The 18312-nt window shown below is 41.8% G+C and overlaps 1 protein-coding gene across 3 annotated transcripts in view; it reads right to left on the reverse strand.

Annotated features, from left to right (window-relative positions):
* Positions 1-17164, reverse strand: part of LOC308235435 (uncharacterized protein) — a 37958-nt gene extending 20794 nt beyond the window's left edge. For 2 of the 3 annotated variants that reach the window (XM_080644233.1, XM_080644235.1), the window contains exon 1: positions 17000-17157. The gene's annotated coding sequence lies outside the window, so the exon portion shown is untranslated. Of the gene's footprint in view, positions 1-16999 lie in introns of all 3 variants that reach the window. The other variant, XM_080644234.1, reaches the window with a different exon arrangement.
* Between the last annotated feature and the right edge of the window lie 1148 nt (positions 17165-18312).

Consider the following 18312-nt stretch of genomic DNA (forward strand, 5'->3'; position numbering starts at 1 on the left):
CTGGTCCAGATGAGTCCCAGTCACAAAATATCAGGAGATACATATACATACGAATGCCCCAGGGGTATGTCAGAAAGTAGAGTAGAAGAATATTGAACATCTTGACTCTGCAATGATTTTGTCAGTCCTTTGGATGGCACATGCATAGGAACTAATGTTTACCACCTTATACAAATTCAGCACTGGCCACTGTAAAATAAATACGGAGCTTCATTTCAACTCTGCTATCCTGCTGTCCCTGGAACTTACAGTGATGGCTTGGCAAACACCCCAGGGACAGCTAATGCCAAAGGACATACCTCTGGTCAGGCTGTGAATATACAAAATAACTCTGCATCCAAAATAATAAAAGGTTTCAACTGCAAAGCTTCCATGGTCTCTGGGGTTCCTCTAGAAAGAATGACCAACATGAGGCTGAGAACAAAACCTGTTTAACATGAGCTAATCCAACCCCAATAAAAAAATTACTGACGTAACACTGAGAAACAGTTAACGTTTCCAATGAAAATCAGGACAAGAAAACTCATTCCAATTAGAAGTACACAGATGCCAATTTGTGGTATTCCAAAAATTCAAAAATTTGTATTAAAAACTATAGGTGTCTGCATGAGCACACGCGTGGCAGGGCTACCTACCTCATCAAAATAAAGCAAAATATTCACCAAATTCTGTCAGTCATTGCATTAATGAATTGCAAACAACTGAGCAGAAGCTACATGGGCTTCAGGGGCTGATGTGGGACAGGAAGAGATTTACATGCTGTGGTCATAGCACTGCAAAAAGAATGGCAGCCTAGAAGACAGAGTGAAAAACCAGAGAGAAACAGGAAATGAAATAAATAGAATTAATTTTTCTGAGTTCAGCTAGGAGTACAGCCTGGGAAAGTTGTCCTCACTCCACATGCACAGTTCATGGCAAATCTGCATCCTGGGTACAACAATTTCACTGGTATTACAATATTCCTCTTAATTATGGAAAACCTATTACACAGACAGCACTGTCCTAAGTGTACTTCCTTTCACCTAAACATCAAAACCGCAAATGGACATGCTCTCATAAAGTTTTCATCCAAACACATTGGCACAGAAAAGGAAGTAACTTTGATGATATCATTTATAAAACTCAAAAGCTATTTTAAAAGATTCATTCTATAGTGTAATTCTGTAACATAAAAAATGTACACCTTACAATGTATCCAATATTCCACACAAAAATGCATAAGTGAAGTCCATATAATATACAACAGCTCACAGATCTTTAAAGCAGAACTATTAACCACATCATTTCACACATGCATTAGGAATAACACATAGCAGCATCAAGTAATATGGGAGTAGAATTACATTAATATTTCCTTCTCAAAATACTTCAAGTGATTTCAACATAAATGAGGTAACACTAAGAAATTGTACAAATGGAAACATCAATTCAATATATTCAAGCATACAAAATATTACCTAACTACATTTAACGTTTGGAGTACACTGTGTAAGAAACTTTCTGATTTAGAGCAATACCTGAAAGGCATTGAGGCTATCTATCTAGTGTGAATTCAGTGATACTTTTAAATTCATAATCAATTACATACTTGGGTCAAGTTTTTACATTTAATCACTTTACAGCATAAATTTCTTGTAAATTTGTGAACTGTTTATTTTGAACAAAAATCCTCCCTCCGATATCATGAATGTAGAATTTCTACCCAATTACAATCCCTAAAATTGACCAGCACTGTAGGTCCAACTATATGATTTCCCACATTCTTCAGATTTGAAGTTTCCCTCTAGAATAAATTCCAATGTAAGCAATAAGCTACAGATGCTGATTACAGACTTTAGGATATTGTTTACATTTGTATTGTTTCTCCCCAGTATGAATTCTGATGTCAGGTAAGGTTTGCATACTGAGTAAGCTTTATCACATTCTTTATATCTGCTGGGTTTCTATCCAGTAATAATTATCAGATGTTGTATGACATATCAATGAAGATATACACTTTGACATATGCCTCATAATTTGTAAGAGCTTATTTTATTATTCTCAATGCTATAGTTAAATCTTTGGATAATAATATTGCACTTTCTCTTTAGAATGATTCCTAAAATGTTGAATAGGTTAGGCCTCAGGTTAAAGGCTTTCTCACATTTTTTACAGTGTAAGGCTTCCCTCCACTATAAACGTCTGTTATTCAGTAAATTTTGAGCTGTGGTTACAGGCTCTTGCCCATGCTCTACATTTGTAAGGATTCCCTTTAGTATGACGTCTCTCAGGTACATTTATAGGCTTCTCTACATTTTTCACATTCATAAGGCTTCTTGCCAGTATCAGTTCTGCGATATTCAGTAAGTTCTGGTAAAGGACTTATGACACTCCTCACATCTGTAAGTCTTCTCTGTAGTATGAACTGTGTTGTTGAGTAAGGCAACACTGTTGAAAGGCTGTGTTATATTTTCTACATCTATAAGGCTTCTCTTCAGAATGAACTCTGATGCTTAGTAAGGCCTGAGGAGCTGCCAAAGGATTTGCCACATTCTCTACATTTACCTGGTATAAGGTTTCTCTCCAGTGTGAACTCTCTGATGATTAATAAGGGATGAGGACTGGCTAAAGGCTTTGCCACATTCTCTACATTTATAAGGCTTCTCTCCACTGTGAACTCTATGATGTTTAGTAAGGTCTGAAGAGCTGCAAAAAGTTTTGCCACATTCTCTACATATATAAGGTTTCTCTCCAGTGTGAACTCTCCGATGAGAAGTAAGGTGTGAGGACTGGCTAAAGGCTTTGCCACATTCTCTACATTTATAAGGTTTCTCTCCAGTATGAACTCTCTGATGATAAGTAAGTAATGATACAACACGGAAGACTTTGCCACATTCTCTACATTTATAAGGTTTCTCTCCAGTGTGAACTTTCTGGTGATAAATAAGGGATGAGGACTGGCTAAATGTTTTGCCACATTCTCTACAGTGATAAGGCTTCTCTCCGGTATGAACTCTCCGATGATTAGTAAGGGATGAAGACTGGCTGAAAGCTTTGCCACATTCTCCACATTTGTATGGCTTCTCTCCAGTATGAATACGGTTATGTTTAGTAAGATATCCATGGCTGATAAAGGCTTTTCCACATTCTCCACATTTATGAGGCTTCTCTCCAGTGTGAATTCTCTGATGTGCAGTAAGGTTTGAGGACCTGCTAAAGGTTTTGCCACATTCTCTACATTTGTATGGTTTCTCTCCAGTGTGAATTCTCTGATGTATACTAAGTTTTGAGGGTCGGCTAAAGGCTTTGTCACATTCTCTACATTTATACGGCTTCTCTCCAGTATGAACTCTCTGATGTTGATTAAGGGTTGCAGACTCCCTAAACGCTTTGCCACATTCTGTACATTTATAAGGCTTCTCTCCAGAATGAATACTCTGATGATGGCTAAGGGAGGAGGGCTGGCAAAACGCTTTGCCACATTCTCTACATTTGTAAGGTTTCTCTCCAGTGTGAATTCTCTCATGAAAAGTAAGGGTTGAGTGTCGACTAAAGGCTTTGTAACATTCTCTACATTTATATGGCTTCTCTCCAGTATGAACTCTCTGATGATGATTAAGGGTTGCTGAGTCACTGAACGCTTTGCCACATTCTGTACATTTATAAGGCTTCTCTCCAGTATGAATAATCTGATGACGATTAAGGTAAGAGGACTGGCTAAAGCCTTTGCCACATTCTCTACATTTGTAAGGTTTCTCTCCAGTATGAATTCTCTGATGAAGAATAAGGGTTGAGGGCCAGCTAAAGGCTTTGCCACATTCTGAACATTTATAAGGCTTTTGTTCTGAATTTCTATGAGGTTGAGTATGTTTTGAGGACTGACTAAAGCCTTTTCTATTTTCCCTGAGTTTGTCAAGTTTTGCCCTAGTGTGAAGTCTTCCCTCATGTACAATAAGAGTTAAATGACATTTAAAGGCTTTGCCACATGCTTTACATTTGTAAGGCTTGTCTCCAGTCTGAATTCTTTCATTTATAGTACAACCTGAAGGCCAACTGGATGTTTTACTAGAATTTTTATATTTATAATTTTTTTCTCCACTATGGATTTCTTTCAGTCTATTTAGATTGATTATTTGACTGACGATTCTACCACATGGATTACCTGTGTAAGCTTGCTCCCCAGCATGAATATTCTCTTGTTCAGTGTAATTTGAAGATTCCTGAAAAGATTTGACACGTGTACTTCCTTTATGTATCTTTTCCACAATATGAAATAACTGACCTACGTGGTGATTGGACATTTGGTCAAAGACTTTTCCACTTTTATAATGGTCCTCTGCAAGCTCAATTCTCCCTTGATTATTAAGATATGACTCTTGCTTAAAGTTTTTCCAATGTTCGTTCCATTGATAACTTGCGTCTTCATTACATTTACTCTGCTGGTAATGGGAGATATAAAGGCCTTTAGTGACAGCTATAAGTTCAAGAAACACGTACACTTGTTGCATAAGAACTATTTTGTGATACACATTAAACCATGATAGTTGTGTAAAAAAAATTCCCATTTTATTGAAATTATAGACAAAACATAAAAATGAAATTGTTTGAGGAAGAATAATGAATCCGCCCTAACCGGTTTGGCTCAGTGGATAGAGCGCCGGCCTGCGGACTGAAAGGTCCCAAGTTTGATTCCGGTCAAGGGCATGTACCTTGGTAGCAGGCACATTCCCAGTAGGAGGTGTGCAGGAGGCAGCTGATCGATGTTTCTCTCTCATCGATGTTTCTAACTCTCTATCCCTCTCTCTTCCTCTCTGTAAAAAATTAATAAAATATATATATTTTTTAAAGTATAATGAATCCTTGTTTAAAAGATTGCTAAATTGCCCAGCCAGCAGGGCTCAGTGGTTAAGAATTGACTTATGAAACAGGAGATCATGGTTCAATTTCCCGTTAGGGCACATGCCTGGGTTTCAGGCTAGATCCCAATAGGGGGCATACAAGAGGCAGCCAATAAATGATTGTCTCTCATTATTGATGTTTATCTCTCTCCCTCTCCCTTCCTCTTTGAAATCAATAAAAATATATATTTTTTAAAAATCATAAGATGGGCAAATTGAGATTTTAATTTTATAGGAACATAATAAATATCTAAATTTGAGAAATTAATGACTGAAAATTTAATACCACCCTACATTTCATTTTTTTATTTTTTTAATATTTTATTGATTTTTTACAGAGAGGAAGGGAGAGGGATAGAGAGTTAGAAACATCAAATAGAGAGAAACATCAATCAGCTGCCTCCTGCACACCCCCTACTGGGGATATACCTGCACCAAGGTACATGCCCTTGACAGGAATCGAACCTGGGGCCTTTCAGTCCGCAGACCGACGCTCTATCCACTGAGCCAAACCAGTCAGGGCACCACCCTACATTTTAAACAATTCTAATCATTATTCACACCACAGATTCCCTTTTGAAGGATACATAACAGTAAAAAGTTTTCAACCATCATGTGCTGAAACACTCTGATCTGCCAATGTAACTGACTTTAAAGTGGGAGGTTTCCCAAATGCATAGTACACTTGATCTCTTTAGTTAACAAGAATTGTATTATGAATAACGTTTCCAGGTTAGTTCAGTTTATATTAACATCCCCTCTTCTCATCACATTCTTCCTCAAATTCCAAGGCTTTCATTATGTGTACATTATCAAAACCACACCTTTTATATCTTACCAGTATAATTTCAGAGAATAAATCTTGAATTCCGGGCTTTAACAAAAAGGCCTGGTTATCTTCAGATGACATAGCTGAAAGAAAACAAATTTTTAATTTGGCAATCAGATGAGTGCACTTTGAAGTTACCAGCAAGTATTGACCAAATGACATTTTTGAGTACTCCAAATGCAAGTGAAGGATTCAAAGAAAGCTCAAGATATGTAGGTACAATGAATAAAAGTCCTACCGAAGAGGAACAAAGAGTTGTTTATATTTGCCAATGATACCTGCTTAAACACCCTCGCACACAATGGCAATATTATCAAAACACTCCAACCTCCCAGTTTCTTCACTGGAGAGAGAGAGTTGATGGAAGTTCGTGTTCAATGATCTCCCTGTTTTGAAGCATCTTGAATAACAAGTGTCTGTTGTGCATGACACAGAGTGCAAACAGAATGGCGGTACACAATGAGTGCCCTGTAGTGGCTACTACAAAGAAACAATGAGAAATTGTTTGAGCACAACGAAGACTGTAGTACTGAAGATGTTTATGAAGCTTGAAAAGATACCATGGGTCTGAGAAAGAAACAGAGAACATTTCAAGTGGGAAATTAAACTGACAACCAAATCAAGAATACAGATCCTAAAAATAGTGTTGACGGAAAGTAGAATTTATGCCACAGATGGTTATTAGTTGTTTCCTCCAATAGAAAGCATGTTCAAAAGCCTGTTTATAATTATTGAATCTGAACAAAAGATATCAAATCATGCAACGAGCCCTGACTGGTTTGGCTCAGTGGATAGAGCGTCAGCCTGCGGACTGAAAGGTCCCAGGTTCGATTCCGGTCAAGGGCATGTACCTTGGTTGCGGGCACATCCCCAGTAGGAGGTGTGCAGGAGGCAGCTGATCGATGTTTCTCTCCCATCGATGTTTCTCACTCTCTATCCCTCTCCCTTCCTCTCTGTAAAAAAATCAATAAAATATATTTAAAAAAAAAAAAAAAAAAAAAAATCATGCAACGAAATAAAGAGTGTCCCATCAGAAACACAAAATATATGTAATCAAACGGGCAATGCATTAATGGAAATACATTAATTACATGAAGAAAAATGAAAAATTTCTTAAAACAAAATGGTAGAAAAAAAAAGAGAACTACATAATATCACCAAAATATTACATAAGCAAAATAAAAATACAATAAGAAAATATTATACTAACATCACACAGATACGGGAAATTGAAAACCATTATACGGAATTAAAAAGTATAGTAGAATCATCAGTGAAAGACGTTATCAACTTGAAAAATCAAAGAATTGGCCTGGCAGCAGTGGCTCAGTGACTGAGCTTCGACCTATGAAGCAAAAGGTCACAGTTTGGTTCCAGGTTGGGGCACAGGCCTGGTTGAAGGCTCAATCCCCAATTGTGCAAGAGGCAGCCAATTAAGGGTTCTCTCTCTTCACTGATGTTTCTATCTCTCCCTTTCCTTTCCTATCTGAAATCAATAAAGTCTATTTAAAAAACAAAAACAAAACCAAAGAATTTGTACATAATTCATTAAAAATTTTGATTCGGGGAAGCTAACAAACATGTGGAAATATGAAGGGAACCTAAGGGACTCCTAAGACACTTACAAATCAACCTCCAATGGGACTCTACAAAGACAGAATAGTGAACAGAATCAATTAGGCAGCTTAATACAAAAAACTAACAGTTGAAGGTCATGACAACTGAAGAAAGAGACAAATACAAGCAGCTCACTGAATTAGAATAGAATATAAACATGAGAAGAGGTAAAAAAAAAAAAAAATAATAATGAAACCCAGAATACAATCCTGAAAGCATATGAAAAAATAACTTCTCGAAAAATATTTTAAAAATAAATAAAGAAATAAAATCTTAAATCTCTGCCAGAAGACACACAACATAAAAGATAATGTGATATCCAGCTAACATCATACTCAATGGGCAAAAACTAAAACCATTTCCCCTAAGAACAGGAACAAGACAGGGATGCCCACTCTCACCACTCCTGTTTGACATAGTACTGGAAGTATTAGCCACTGCAATTAGACAAGAAGAAGAAATAAAAGGCATCCAAATTGGAAAAGAAGAAGTAAAGCTGTCCTTATTTGCAGATGACATGATATTGTACATAAAAAACCCGAAAGACTCCATCAAAAAACTAACAGACTTAATAAATGAATTCGGCAATGTAGCAGGATACAAAATTAACACCAAGAAATCTATGGCATTTCTATACACCAACAATGAACTTACAGAAAGAGAGACTAAAAAAGCAATCCCATTTTCCATCGCACCAAAAAAATTAAGATACTTAGGAATAAACCTAACCAAGGAGGTAAAAGACCTATATGCGGAAAACTACAGGACACTGAAAAAAGAGATAGAGGAAGATGTAAACAGATGGAAGAACATACCATGTTCATGGATTGGTAGAATCAACATCATTAAAATGTCCATACTACCCAAAGCAATCTATAGATTCAATGCACTCCCCATTAAAATACCAACGGCGTATTTCACAGACCTAGAAAGAACTCTCCAAAAATTCATCTGGAATAAAAAAAGACCCCGAATAGCCACAGCAATCCTGAGAAAGAAGAATAAAGTAGGAGGGATCTCAATACCAGATTTCAAGCTGTATTACAAAGCCACTGTCCTCAAAACAGCCTGGTACTGGCACAAGAACAGACATATAGATCAATGGAACAGATATCGACCCAAACCAATATGCGCATTTAATATTTGACAAAGGAGGCATGAGCATACAATGGAGTCAAGACAGTCTCTTTAATAAATGGTGTTGGGAAAATTGGACAGATACATGCAAAAAAATGAAACTAGATCACCAACTTACACCATACACAAAAATAAACTCAAAATGGGTACAGGACTTAAATATAAGACGGGAAACCATAAAAATACTAGAGGAATCCACAGGCAGCAAAATCTCAGACATATGCCAAAAGAACTTTTTCAGTGATACTGCCCCTAGGGCAATGGAAGCCAAACAGAAAATAAACAAATGGGACTACATCAAAATAAAAAGCTTTTGCACAGCAAAAGAAACCATCAACAAAACAACAAGAAACCCCACTGTATGGGAGAACATATTTGCAAATGGTATCACTGATAAAGGTTTAATTTCCAACATCTACAGGCAGCTTATACAACTTAATAAAAGGAAGATAAATGATCCAATAAAAAAATGGGCAACGGACCTAAATAGAAGCTTTTCGAAAGAAGACAGAAGGAAGGCCAAGAGACACATGAAAACATGCTCAAAGTCACTAATTATCCAAGAGATGCAAATCAAAACAACAATGCGATACCATCTCACACCTGTCAGAATGGCTATCATCAACAAATCAACAAACGACAAGTGTTGGCGAGGATGCGGAGAAAAAGGAACCCTCGTGCACTGCTGGTGGGAATGCAGACTGGTGCAGCCACTGTGGAGAACAGTATGGAGTTTCCTCAAAAACCTGAAAATGGAACTCCCATTTGACCCAGTAATCCCACTCCTAGGAATATATCCTAAGAAACCAGAAACACCAATCAGAAAGGATATATGCACCCCTATGTTCATAGCAGCACAATTTACAATAGCTAAGATTTGGAAACAGCCTAGGTGCCCATCAGCAGATGACTGGATCAGAAAACTATGGTACATCTACACAATGGAATACTATGCTGCCGTAAAAAAGAAGGAATTACTACCATTTGTAGGCACTTGGATGGAATTAGAGAACATTATGCTAAGTGAAATAAGCCAGTCAATGAAAGAAAAATACCACATGATCCCACTCATTTGGGGATAATGAAAAACATTATAAACTGATGAACAAAAAGATAGTTACAGAGGCAGTAAAGCATCAAACAGACTGTCAAATTACAGTGGTAAGGTTAGGGAGAGGTGGGAGAAATAAGAGATCAACTGAAGGACTTATATGCATGTATATAAGAGTAACCAACGGATGCAAAACATTGGGGGGTGAGGGCATGTATGGGAGTGGGGTGGGGGTGGGGGGCAATGGTAAGATATGTACACATATAATACCTTAATAAAAATTTGAAAAAAAAAAAAAAAAAAAGATAATGTGATATCAATAACTTAAGTGGGTACAGGGGTAGAGATGGCAAGTAGCACAATTTTGTATGCAATTGACATACTGAGTTTAAAATATATTGTTATAGCCTTAAAATATTTTAAGTATCTCCAATGGTCAGAACAAAAATAGAACATAATAAAATGATCTAACAGGTGACAGAATTGTGTGTTGCAAATCACAGAATACACATTTGTAAAAATATATATAAATCCAATTATTTTCTCAAAACATGGTATATAAAGCCAACCCTCAAAGTTAGCTGTGTTCCTGTAATGTAACAGAAATTAGTACAAAGTAACAAATTAAGTGTGTAATTACATGAATAGCAACAAAAAGTGAAATAATTAATAGTTTGCTTCATGTAGAAGATGCATGATTTGTTTGCTGTAAAGTATAAAATACTGCTGTCCACCATACAACTTCTAGGTATATATTGAAAAATATTCACGGAGGATCTGCAAGAGACATTTACACATTTGTGTTCATTACAATGTTATTCAGAAGAGCCGGCATTAGATGGAAGCAACTCAAATGTCCATGGATAGTTGAATGGATGAGTAAAATTTACCATATACATGTAATGTAATACTATCCTGCTAAAAAATAAAAAGAGATATTATCACCAGATACCACAAAGAGAAACATTGATGACACTTTTTCACTGAAGCACACAAGTTGCAAAGAGATAGAAACTATAGGATTTCCCTCAGGTGAATAATCTAATGTAGTCCATGTTATTAAAAAAAAAAAAAAAAAAAGGTAGTTTCAAGCAAACCTTCCTTTTAAAGAAAATGAAGTAGTGGTTTAATACATAATGAGAGATTTCTACAAGATGTAAGTTTTGAGAGATCACATACACAACACAGAGAGTAAGAATCTACCCTAGAAAGCAGAAGCCCCCAAAAGATGTCTTATACAATAAAAGCTTAAAATGCTAAGTGTCTGGTTGACCAGTCGGCTGTTCAACCAAAGTGTACTATGCTAATGATATGCTAAGGCAGCTCAACTGCTTGCTATGACATGCACTGACCACCAGGGACAGTCAACCACTTGCTATGATGTGCACTGACCACCAGGGGGCAGGCACGCTGACCGGTAGGATACCTTGCTACTGGGTTCCAGCCAATTGGGACTGAACAAGAGGGGCAGATACACCCTAAAGAACTCCCACAGTCCCTCCGCCTAGTCAACCTCCCGTGTCTTTCCCCGCCCTGATCGTGTCTTTCCCCGCCCTGATCGTACACCGGTAGGGTCCCTTGGCAGGCCTGTGTCCTCTTGCCATCCGGGACTCCTTAGGGGATGTCAGTGAGCCGGTAACGGCCTGACCACGCAGGCCAGGCCAAGGGACCCCACTGGTGCATGCATTCATGCACTGGGCCTCTAGTTAAAATAATAAAAGGAACAAAACCCCTGCATAGGAATTCAGGAAGGAAGAAATCCTCACCCACAGAGGCCAGGTTGCTGTAGTTCTCCACCATCACATTCAGGTACAAGTTCCGCTGAGCTGGGTCCAGGTATTCCCACTCCTCCTGAGAGAAATCTATGGCCACATCCCTGAAGGTCAGAGGTCCCTGAAAGAAAAGACAAGACACAGTTACCAAGACCTGAAGGTCAGAGGTCCCTGAAAGAAAAAACAAGACACAGTTACCAAGAGGCCACTAGTAGAGTTCATAATGTCACCCAACATGAAAACAGTGTTAGGAGAAGAGGTTTAGACCTAGGGGGTATCCTGAATTATCCAGTAAGATCACTTTGCCCCAGTAACATTCTCTGATGTGTTTTGGAACACTGACAAATAAGGATGACACATGTCCAACAATCCATGGTACACATTTCGCTTTTCAGGAAAATAAACTTTGAAATTAGGGCGTGGACACAGGCATATGGACATCTGAGTGCTGTGTTTGCATCATTAAGGGTCAGTGGAGTATATTTCTCAATGGGAAATGTCAAGATGAGTCCGAAATATAAGCACCTCTTCAAGTGTAACACAGAAAACGACTGCACTTTTCTGAAAATACAGATGCTGATCCATGATCTGAAATGGGGCCTCTGTTTGCACTTGTGTAATAAGCTCACTTTTTACTTGTCATACCAATGTTACTGGATCACATGCCATATGTCTGAATACACAGAAAAGGAAAACAAGGGGTTTGTTAATGGAATTTATAGTTCTCATGGAATAGGACATATAGGAGCCACAATCCTATTTCAAAATTTACTATGGGTAATCTAAGAATGAGTTCATCTGCCTGGTCCAGCACCTCAGTGGTTGAGCACTGACCCATTAACCAAGAGGTCACTGGTCGGACACATGCCCTGGTTGCCAGATTGATTCCAGTGTGGGGCGTGCAGAATGCAGCCAATCAATGATTCTCTCTCATCATTCATGTTACTATCTCTCTGTCTCTCTTCCTTTTTGCAATCAATAAAAATATACTTCAAGAATGAGAGAGGGAAATATAGAAACTGCTGACATTGACTATTACAAGAAAATAGGAAATAAGGAAAGGAAAACAACCTAGCAAGGCAAAACATCAAAAGTAGAGAAATAAATCTGAAGATATTAGTGTAAAAGCAAATACAGCCTGTGACCCAGGACACATCTTTTACCTGAGAAGCAGCCATCTGGTCCCAGCTACTGATCCTGGTTCTGGGCTGTTTTTTCAGGGGACAATAGGTTATCTCACACCCACAATCAGAAGAACCTGGAAATGAGGAAAAGGCCACCCCATTCTGCATTTGTCACAGGAGAGAGTCAGGAACAATGAGCTCCTACATGTGAGGTGTTTTATTCTGTCTTCATGTGTCTGTCCTTCCAAAGACTTCCACACACTCCTACAGCAATGAGAGCATGTGCTGATTTCCTGAAACACCAAAAGCAACAGAGCACTCCTTACTTCCCCCCCAAAAAAGCCTGCACTGAGGCTCATGCTATGCCGTCTTGAACCACTTAACTCCTGAGGCCTGCGAGGCTCCCCCAGAGATGATTTCAGTAGCGCTGGGTAACAGACATCAGTCCTAGCACTCCTGAGACCTCTGGGTAGTGTGATGGTGTCACAGCACAGCTGCTCTGAGTCCCTACATTCTTCTGAATTCTGCTCGATGACGCCATGTGTCAGAGTAGGATCCATTTCTCTGGGAGTGCTTACTCCTAAATCCTGTTTATAGTCCTAATTGCAAGAGCAAGATCCCCCTTGAAGCCTGCTCACTGAACCAACTGTTGGGAACTTAGCCTAAGTTCTTCCTTTACCCTCAGCTCAACTACCCCAACTGTGGGGTCCTTGCTTCTCTGCCAGGGACTGGACCTTCTTGAATGCAAAGGAGTAGAAGGAGAAGCCATGAGAAGTTGTGGGTATATAAGGAAGTCTTTATGGCCCTCTAGGCACTGCTAACAATAAGCCATCAGACAAAACAGCAATTCACAACAATCCTATACAGGCAGCCGCACACCGGCTGATAAATACATCTTTCTCAAAAAGTAGTAGTAGCCTCTATACCAGCCTTGGGCAAACTACGGCCCGCGGGCTGGATCCGGCTGTTCTATCCGGTTCTCTTGCTCTCCCCTCCGCTCCTTTACTTTGAATTTATATTAGTTCACACAAACACTCCATCCATGCTTTTGTTCCAGCCCTATGGTCCAGTTTAAGAACCCATTGTGGCCCTCGAGTCAAAAAGTTTGCCCACCCCTGCTCTATACCCACAGCCTCAAGAGGCAGCAGTGCCCTCTGTGCCAACAGTTATCATCTGAGCAGCCACACGCTGCCTCTGTACTCACGGCCTCACAGAGTAGTGGCACATGAGCTCCCTGCATCTCCCCAGCCTCTTTAGCACACTGGCTTCACATGGTAGCTATATCTGAGCTCTCCATAAGCTCTTAGCCTCACATCATACCAGTACCAGCTCTCAGCTTCATCTGAGGTCTCTAGCCTTACTAATATACTGTAATACTACTTAGACAAAAGAGGCTTCCTGCCAACAGTGACATCAATCCTTTGGGTTATAGAAGGGCACAGTGTAGATTGCAGTGGCCTTGTATCTGTGTATAGTCCTTGATCACCCTGATTGAGATTCCCATGCTCAGAGTGTCCTTGGCTGTCTGGCGTATTACAGATGAGTCCTTCACACTCTAATTACCCTTGACTATCTGGTATCACTGGCATGGTTCCCACAGATGGCTTGAACCAAGAAGTTTTACCAGTGCAGGTTTCCTAGGTAGATTACCTTCCACTCTTCCCAGGAAATTACAGAGAATAGATCTTCATGCTAAAGTATTTGGGAAAGGTTAGATATTCAAATATGCTGATCAAGTGAATTCACCATGAATAGATGGGCTCTGTGGGAAGCAAAGTTTCAGGTCAATCCAGTCCATCCTTCAACATTTTGTGAGAATGGAAAAGGGAGAATTGAGCCCTAACAGGTTTGGCTCAGTGGACAGAGCATTGGCCTGCGGACTGAAAGGTCCCAGGTTTGATTCCTGTCAAGGGCATGTACCTTGGTTGTGGGCATATCCCCAGTAGGAGGTGTGCAGGAGGTGGCTGATTGATGTTTCTCTCTATCCCTCTCCCTTCCTCTCTGTAAAAAAATCAAAAAATTTATTTTTAAAAAAAGAAGAGAGACTTGAGGGGAGCAGTTCATTTGTGGCTCACAGTCAGTAAATCAACAAATCACATAAAGGGAAAGGAAGCAGCTGCTCACAGAACTAGGCTCTGTTAAGATCATTGACATCCTTACCAGATGCTCGCTGAGATCACCTCACTTTACTAAGTGCCAATGAATGTTTTGAGAAATGATAAACAGTAGAAAGGATACAGGACTCAGAATGTGAACTACACACAATATATTTAAAACTAAAATCATCGCTACTCAGCCTTTGTGTAAGATCAAGTGTAGCGTCTGTTCTTATCAGTTTAATATGTGTTACGTCCTCTATATGAAATATATTTTTGGAGCAGGGAGATGGAACAGGAGCTTGTTCCGTCCACACCATGCATCGTCCACTCCACGCATCAAGGCAGTATTGCAGTACCTCTGGACGGTGCAAGAAGAAAAACAAAGAAACAAACAAAACCCACAAAACAATTAGGGTGATTATTTTTTTATATATATATTTTATTGATTTTTTTTTTAAATATATTTTATTGATTTTTTACAGAGAGGAAGAGAGAGGGATAGAGAGTTAGAAACATCGATGAGAGAGAGACATCGATCAGCTGCCTCCTGCACGCCCCCCACTGGGGATGTGCCCGCAACCCAGGTACATGCCCTTGACCGGAATCGAACCTGGGACCCTTGAGTCCGCAGGCCGACGCTCTATCCACCGAGCCAAACCGGTTTCGGCAATTTTATTGATATTTTACAGAGAGGAAGGGAGAGTGATAGAGAGCTAGAAACATCAATGAGAGAGAAACATCCATCAGCTGCCTCCTGCACACCTCCCACTGGGGATGTGCCCGCAACAAAGTTACATGCCCTTGACCGGAATCGAACCTGGGACCCTTCAGTCCGCAGGCCGACGCTCTATCCACTGAGCCAAACCGGTTTCGGCTAGGGTGATTATTTTTTTAATGTAATGATATCTAGGTTTAAAGGTGTAAAAGTGTGGAGACTACCTTATATTAAAGAATGATAAGAGCAGCTTGTGAGATGTCACCAATGCTTATTTCAGCGGTTAACGACTATTTACATGAAGGAAATGTCAGAGGTAGAAAATGCAAATCCATGGCAGAGAAAAAAAGATTGATCCTTCTAATATTGCTTGATAAAGCATTCTATGGGGGCAGACTCAGTCATTTCTTGTCCCAGGTCACCTCCTTCTTGCCATCCCAGCAAATGACAAGGGGCCCATCAGGAACATACCAGTCTCTCCCTGTGTGTGTGAATAAGGTTTGCAAATGGAAGCAAATAAGTATACATTTCGCAAACCTTATAAACTGGAGATTTATAATTCTCAGTGAAATCTGTTTCAATAATTCAATTGTTAAATTAACCATATCAACACACGAGCGGATATATCCCAACTTAATCATCCACATCCCATCAGCTCACCTCTCATTCAAATTAGGGTTCCCCTCCTTCCCACTACAATGTATTTATGTCCATGGATCTGTTTCTGTCTCACTGTTCCCTTTCTCCACTGTGGTTCTTTCCTATATTTCACTTCCCTGTCCCTCCATCTTTCTCCCATTTTCTGTCTGTCCCTACACCTGGACCGTGAAACTCCTGAAACCCATTTCCCTTCAGGTGCTCTTTCTCCTGGTCTCTGATTGCTCCCATCTCCACACACGTCTGCGTCTTTCCCTCCCCACGCCCGTGGCCCCTCTGCTGCCTGTTACAGTCTGTCCTGCTCCCCACAGCTGGCTGACTCCGTGCTGCTTCCCCCTCTGCCCCCTCATCCCTGAGCCCCCCTTTCTGTCCCTGCACTCGCTCCCCCAACTCTTCTCCTCTGAACCAGTGTCTCTGTCTGACCTGCCTCCTCCTGTGTGGACCCCACTTCCGCTCACCAGGACCCTCTCCCTCTCAGCTCCCCTTCCTCTCTCTGGGCTCCCCCTCCTCCCTATTTCCCCACTTCCTTCCTCCTCAGGCTCCTTTCCCGAGTTACCCCCTCACTCCTACCGTCACCGTCCAGTCCCTCCCACACCCCCTATGGGCCCCTCTCTGTGGGCCCCTCACTGCCCTTTCTCCCTCCCACGTGTCTGTCTCTCTCACTCCCTCTCCTGAGCCCCCCCAGCCCGGTTCCCCGCCCCCGCAGTCACCGCTCCCACAAAGCCCCTCCCTGCGGGCAGGTCACCTCTCCTGGGGACACCGCGTTCTTCCCCCTGAGCCCCACCCCATGGGAACTGTGCTCCCCTGGCATTCAGACCCCTTATTAAATGGGGGTGGGCCTAGGAAGGCGGGGAGCAGACCCCCAGGCCGGGAGCCATCCGGGCTCTTTGGGCGGAAAGCGCCGGGCGGGGGGGGAGGGGCGCAAAGGGCGGGAACCCCCTGACCCAGACTCTCAGCCCCGCGGGGAGGACCGGCGGCCCCGGGAATGGTTTTCAGCAGGAAAACCTCGCGGCAGGCGGTGGCCCACAGCCAAAGGCGGACAGACCGCGGGCCGGGGCCTCAGTTTCCGCCAAAAGGAACGCGGCGCCTCCACTGCGCAGCCTCCCGGTACGCGGACTCACCGCCGTGAGGGGCTCCGGGGCGGGGACCTCAACAAGGACTTCAGCGCCTGCAGCGCCCCTCAGCCTTCCCTGCTGGGAGGAGGACGGAGAGCAGCAGCTTTAAAGCACAAACACCTCCTCAGGGGGAACCGCCACCTTCCCCTCCACAGCCGCTTCCGCGCCTGCCAGAAACTGCGCATGCTCCTCCCTGCGGGATGGGCGGGGCCAGCGCCTGAGCTGAGCGACTCCGCGATGGGGGCGGGGCCAGGCCTGTGCAGGGACCGAGGGAGGGAGGGAGGGAGAGAGGGCGGGGCAGGAGCTAGGGGGCAGCCTAGACTCTCTTTTGTTTCAGCAGCTCTTTCACAGCTTGGGGCTGATGGCTGACGCCCCCAGAGGCAACCTAAGAACTGCCCTCCCCCTGACCCACTGGTGAAATCTCCTCCCTGGACTCCCTTGACCAAATCCTGCCTCCCCTCCTCTTGACCAACGCCTGCACCCGCATCCTGACCCTATATTGCATGCTTCTACCCTAGAGGAAACCTAGTCACCCTCTCAGGGCTGACACCAATACACTGGTCAAAGCCTGCGGTGAGGGTATGGAGTGCAATTTCCTAAAGTCTCACCATGTCTCTGGGGCTGGCTCCTGTAGGTGGGACCAAACAGGAGGGAATCAGGGGAATTCACACAGAAGTTTCCAGATCCCAGAGGCTGTGCTTCGAGCTACTGGCTGGCCTGCCCTTCAGCTGCACTTGTCCCAGGAGGTGTCTTTCCCAGGATCTTCACAAGCCGGTAACACATTCTTACAGTGAAGTGACAGAGAATTCAAAAGGCGGGCAGATTGGGTTTGAAACCAGAAATTTCCTGCTTCCAATTTCCCATCAGTCCTTAAAATCTCAGTGAGAAGGCGGGAGGGGGAAGGGCAGCTTGCTCTCTCAGCCCCTCTGTCTTGCCATTGAAGGAGAGGCAGCTGGAACTAAGGAAGTCAGCCATCTCTGCGGGCAATTACCAGGTGCTTTTCATAGCGAATGTAAACTTACAGCAAAGAAAAAGAAAGGCCTTCCGTTTTCCTCCGGACAATCATCACTCCTGTCATTTGTAACATTGCTTTCCAAAATCATATTATGGGGACCCTTCAAGGATGCAATTTTGGATACGGTCTTCCCCACACACATTATACCTTTAAGGTTTCTCTTAGATGGATATTGACTGATGTTTAACTCTCGGTAAAATACATTGCCCTATTCCTCATATCTTAACACTTTCCTGTCAACATAAGAAACATTCAAGCCCTGGCCAGTTTGGCTCAGTGGATAGAGCGTCGGCCTGCGGACTCA

This window comes from Plecotus auritus (assembly GCF_963455305.1).
Source record: "Plecotus auritus genome assembly, chromosome: 10".
In the NCBI taxonomy this organism is placed as follows: Eukaryota; Metazoa; Chordata; class Mammalia; order Chiroptera; family Vespertilionidae; genus Plecotus; species Plecotus auritus.